The following is a 6,312-nucleotide window of genomic DNA, read 5'->3' on the forward strand; positions in this document are numbered from 1 at the left end:
GCTGCAGTCCATGGGGTCACAAGGAGTCGGACACAACTGAGTGAACAGAACTGATAGTTGTGCCTTTTCCAGAATGTCACATAGTTTACATCCATCACACGACATGTAGCCTTTTCAGATTAGCTTCTTTCACTTGGAAATACGCATCTGAGTTTTCTCCATGTCTTTTCATAGCTTAATAGCTCAGTTCATTTTAGCACCAAATGATATTCTATTGTCTGACTGTATCACAGTTTATCCATTCACCTATTTGGTTGCCTCCAAGTTTGGGCAGCAGTTATGAGTAAAGCTGCTGTGAGCATCTGTGCGCAGCTTTTTGTGTGGACATGTTTTCAGCTCCTTTGGGTAAATACCCAAAAAGCAGGGTTGCTGGCTCGTATGATAAGGGTAACGTTTAGTTTTGTAAGAAACTGCCAGACTTTTACAAAGTGGCTGCACCATTTTGCATTTCCACCAGGAATAATTGAGAGTTCCTGTCGCTCTGCATCCTTACCAGCATTAGGTGTTGTCAGTGTTCTGGATTTGGGCCATTTATTTGTGATGTTTTGTTTTTGCTGTGCTGAGTGGCTTGTGGGATCTTATTTCCCCAACCAGGGGAATGGCAATGGCAGTGAAAGTGCCGCATCCTAACCACTGAACCACCAGGGAATTCTCTCGCCGTCCTTTTAATTTGCAGTTCCCTACAACATACGATGTTGAGTCTCTTCACATGCTTACTTGCCATCTGTGTATCTTCAGTGAGGTTTCATTTTCTCCCAGTTGGTGGCTTGTTTTCTTATTCTCTTGACATTGTCTTTCACAGTGCAGAAATTCAACATTTTAATAAAGTCCAGCCTATCAGTTGTTTCTTTCACAGATCAGGCCTCTGGTGTTATATCCAGAAATTCACCCACATACCCATGATCACCTTAATTTTCACCTGTGTCATGTTCTAAGAGTTTTATAGTTGTGTGTTTTACATTTAGGTCCATGAACCATTTTGAGTTAATTTTTTATGAAGGGTGTTAGGTCTGGGGTTAGTTTCTTTCTTTTCTGCATGTGGGTGTCCACTTGTTTCAGCACCATTTGTTGAAAACAATATCTTTGCTTCATTGTATTGCCTTTGCTCTTTTGTCCACGATCAATTTGCCGTATTTATGTGGATCTATTTCTGGGCTCTATTCTGCTCTGTTGATCTCTGTTATGTTGCCGATACCAAATTATTTTGATCACCGTAGACTTTGGTAAGTGTTGAGGTCCATTTGTGTCAGTTCTCTGACTTTGTTCTTCTCCAGTATTGAGTTGGCTATTCTGGGTCCTTTGCCTTTCCATGTAAACCTTAGAATCAGTTTGTTGATATCCACAAAATAACTTGCTGGAATTTTGATAGAAACTGCATTGACTCTACAGATCAGGTTGCATCCAGGTTGTTTTTACTTCAGGTTTTCATTCTTATCCCATGATATTTTTAAACTTCAGTGTGTCCTTTCTGCTCAGTTTGAATTCCATCGTATTAGTGCGCATTCCTTCAACATGACGCATGCCCTTTAGGCTTTCTTACTAAATCAAGCTGACGAGCCTCTAGATACCATGTTGAAGATAGCTATTTCACCAATCTTACTTTTTCAGAATAATGACTTTATTATTTCTGTAAGAATGATTCATTTTCTTTTAAAGTATTGAAGACAGTTTGAATGATGTTATGGAAACCTCCACCCAGACATAACTACTGACAGCATTCTAGGCATCTCAAGGGTATACTTAGCTAGAAGGTTAGATTAAAATGCTTTTATTAAAATGGGCCCAGTCATACCAAAGAATAAAAATGCTACATCAATTTTATATGATTATGATAGAAGAAAAAGAAAGTGAAGTAGACATTTCTTTCCCCCCACACACAAACAATTGATTCCTTAAAAACCTCTCTGAAGTTAAGATTATGAGAAACATTGAAAAAACTGGAACTGTTCTTAATAAAGTTTCATTTCTAGGTGATATGGTTCAAGGTTCTGAAGGTGAAAAAATAGCTCATTCTTTCTCCAACCTTATCCCTTCCTCTACTTTTCAATCTGTATGAATTACAGCTACATGGGCATTACCACTGTTGAATTTCCTTCTGCTGTGAAACCATCATTCCCAGAATTATTTAGCCTTCATTTTATATTTAAACTGATTTGTGACTCATCAGCAGTACTTTTACCATCACTCTTCATTCCTGAGTTGTTTTTAAACTCTTGGTTGGCTGAATCATCATTAAGATTTTCAGGGAATGGCTCATAAACGCTGTGTTTTCTGCTTTTGAGAATGTTTCTGCGGTCTTTATGCTTGAATACAACTTGGCTGAGTAAAGTATTCTTGCATCACACTTTCTTTTGCTCAGACGTTGGAGGCATTTCTCCATTGTCACTTGGCAGCTTGACTGTTGGTAGGAACAAGATGGGCCACCCTAAGATTTCCCCTTTAAAATAAAAGTGACTTTTTCCCCTTTCTTCTTCCCCTCCTTACCTGCCTCTTTCTTCTTCCTCCCCTCCTTCTCCTTTTTCTTCATCTGTGTCCTTGAAGAATTCTTTCTTTCTTACTCTTTGTCAGCTTCTCCTGGAACAAGGTGTGCTCTTTTGAGTTGCAATTCCAGTCTTCATCCTGGGGAAGATGTCTTGAATTTTCCTTAAAATGGATGCTTTTTCATTTGTTAGGTTTTCTGTTTCAGATTCTGTCTTTATTCCTTTGTTTGATTGTCTTGATCTTTTATGAATATTGTCTGGTCTCTCTCCTTTTTTTTTTTTTGGCCACCTGGTGTGGCATGTGAGATCTTAGTTCCCAGACCAGGGACTGAACCCACACCCCCTGCAGTGGAAGCCACTTAATCACTGGACTACCAGGGAAGACCCTCTTCTCTCTGTTTAGTACCTTTTTTTCTCATTTACCATGAATATCTCAAGGGTTCCCTCTGTATCAATGTATTTTTCAGCCATATCTATTTAGTTTCTTGTTATTTCTGATATACTTGTTTTATAGAAGTGCCAACAGTTTGTTCCCTTTCTATTCAGTTCAGTCGCTCAGTCGTGTCCAACTCTTTGCAACCCCATGAACTGCAGCATGCCAGGCTTCCCTGTCCATCACCAACAGCCGGAATCTACCCAAATCCATGTCCATTGAGTCGGTGATGCCATCCAACCATCTCATCCTCTGTCATCCCCCTCTCCTCCTGCTTTCAATCTTTCCCAGCATCAGGGTCTTCTCAAATGAGTCTGCTCTTCGCATCAGGTAGCCAAAGTATTGGAGTTTCAGTTTCAGCATCAGTCCTTCCAATGAACACCTCGGACTGATCTCCTTTAGGATGGGCTGGTTGGATCTCCTTGCAGTCCAAGGGACTCTCAAGAGTCTTCTCCAACACCACAGTTCAAAAGCATCAATTCTTTGGTGCTCAGCTTTCTTTATAGTCCAACTCTCACATCCATACCTGACCACTGGAAAAACCATAGCCTTGACTAGATGGACCTTTGTTGGTAAAGTAATGTCTCTGCTTTTTAATATGCTGTCTTTTTAATATGCTATCTAGGTTAGTCATAACTTTTCTTCCAAGGAGTAAGCATCTTTTAATTTCATGGCTGCAATCACCATCTGCAGTGATTTTGGAGCCCAAAAAATAAAGTCTGACACTGTTTCCACTGTTTCCCCATCTATTTCCCATGAAGTGATGGGACCAGGTGCCATGATCTTAGTTTTCTGAATGTTGAGCTTTAAGCCAACTTTTTCACTCTCCTCTTTCACTTTCATCAAGAGGCTCTTTAGTTCTTCACTTTCTGCCATAAGGGTGGTGTCATCTGCATATCTGAGGTTATTGATATTTCTTCCAGCAATCTTGATTCCAGCTTGTGCTTCCTCCAGCCCAGGGTTTCTCATGATGTACTCTGCATATAGTTAAATAAGCAGGGTGACAATATACAGCCTTGACGTACTCCTTTTTCTATTTGGAATCAGTCTGTTGTTCCATGTCCAGTTCTAACTGTTGCTTCCTGACCTGCATACAGGTTTCTCAAGAGGCAGGTCAGGTAGTCTGGTATTCCCATCTCCTTCAGAATTTTCCACAGTTTATTGTGATCCACACAGTCAAAGGCTTTGGCATAGCCAATAAAGCAGATGTTTTTCTGAAACTCTCTTGCTTTTTCTATGATCCAGCGGATGTTGGCAATTTGATCTCTGGTTCCTCTGCCTTTTCTAAAACCAGGTTGAACATCTGGTTAGTGCAAATGTAATTGCAATTTCAGACTATAAATTTTAAATCATTATTACTAGGCTCAAACACATCTTTATTAATCAAAATAGGAACCATTACAATCAAGACATTTTTGCCAATGAGAAAGAAGTTTGTTCATTCCTGTAGCGTAAAAACCCATGCTTCGGGATTCGATGAACTCTTGGAAAGCATTTTCTGCCTCCTGCTGGTTGTGGAAGTGTTTTCCCTACAAAAAGTTGTTGAAATGCTTGAAGAAGTGGTAGTCAGTTGGCGAGAGGTCAGGTGAATATGGAAGATGAGGCAAAACTTCATAGCCCAACTTTTTTTTTTTTTCTCAACTTTTGAAGTATTTGTGTGACCTGCGGTTAGGTGTTGTTCATAGAGAAGAATTAGGCCCTTTCTGTTGACCAATGCCAGCAGCAAGCATTGCAGTTTTTGGTGCATCTCAATTTATTGAGCATATTTCTCAGATGTAACGGTTTCTTTGGGAGTCAGGAAGCTGTAGTGGGTCAGACCCACAGCAGACCACCAAACAGTGACCCAACCTTTCTTTAGTACAGGTTTGGCTTTAGGAAGTGCTTTGGGGCTTCTTGGTTCAACCACTGAGCTGGTCGTTGCAGGCTGTCACATCAAATCCACTGTTTGTCACTCATCACAATTCAATCGAGAAATGGTTTGTTGTTGCATAGAATGAGAAGACACTTCAAAATGATAATCTTTTTTATTTCGGTCAGCTCATGAGGCACCCACTTACCAAGTTTTCTCACCTTTCCAGTCTGTTTCGAATGCCAAACTTTTCGTGTAGGGGTAAGAGGATCAGCTTCAGTGACTGCTGTGGGTTGGTTATTGTCAGCTTCCAATGGCTGGCCACTATGCTCCTCATCTTCAAGGCTCTCGTCTCCTTTGCAAAATTTCCTGAACCACCACAGCACAGTACATTCGTTAGCAGTTCCTGGGCCAAATGTGAGTTGTCTCTGCTGCTTTATGACCATTTTGAACTCGAATAAGAAAATCGCTGAAATTTGCTTGTCTAACATCACTTCCATAATCTAAAATACATATAAAATAAACAGCAAGTAGTAGTCATTAGAAAAAAAAAGGTGAGAAATGCATATTAAAATGATGTATAGCATAACCACATTTATTCAAGAATGTATTCCAGTATCCAGTGGAAAATTTCAACAGTGCAAACCTGCAATTACATCTGCACCAACCTAAATATTGTCATCCCATCTGTGCTTACTTCTTGAATTCATATTGTTAAATTTTTCTGTAGCTCAAAATGCTGTAGGGATTTATTTTTTCTGTTCCTTGGGTTACTTTTTTTTCTAGACTTGGTTTTCATTGATCACAGGCAAGTTTCTCTTTCATATATTTCTGCAGCTACTCTGTCATTTGTTTTCAGTGTCTCATGCTTAACATGGTAGCTCTGGCCAAATCTTTGTTTCTGTATAATCTGGGTATGTTCTCAATTCTAACAGTGTCTGTACCCCCCCACTAAGATTTTACAAATGCTAACTTTTGCTGATCGCCGAAGAATTGATGCTTTTGAACTGTGGTGCTGGAGAAGACTCTTGAGAGTCCCTTGGATTGCAAGGAGATCCAACCAGTCCATTCTAAAGGAGATCAATCCTGGGTGTTCATTGGAAGGACTGATGCTAAAGCTGAAACTCCAATACTTTGGCCACCTCATGCGACGAGTTGACTCACTGGAAAAGAGTCTGATGCTGGGAGGGATTGGGGGTGGGAGGAGACGGGGACGACAGAGAATGAGATGGCTGGATGGCATCATCGACTCGATGGACATGAGTTTGAGTGAACTCCGGGAGTTGGTGATGGACAGGGAGGCTTGGCGTGCTGTGATTCATGGGGTCGCAAAGAGTCGGACACTACTGAGCGACTGAACTGAACTGAACTGAAATTTTTACCATATTAATGATGTATTGACTTGTGCAGCTCACTTAGTGCTTGCCATGAAAGCCCCATCTTTGCTTTCTTATCTGAGGACCCTCCCCCCCAGGTAGACAGCTGAGCCTCTCTCACTCTTCCTCCCTGACCTCAAGCTGACTTTCTCCTTCACTCTGTCCTGGTCAGGA

This window comes from Moschus berezovskii, chromosome 23 (assembly GCF_049115385.1).
Source record: "Moschus berezovskii isolate FMDL1 chromosome 23, NW_MosBer_1.0, whole genome shotgun sequence".
Lineage (NCBI taxonomy): Eukaryota > Metazoa > Chordata > Mammalia > Artiodactyla > Moschidae > Moschus > Moschus berezovskii.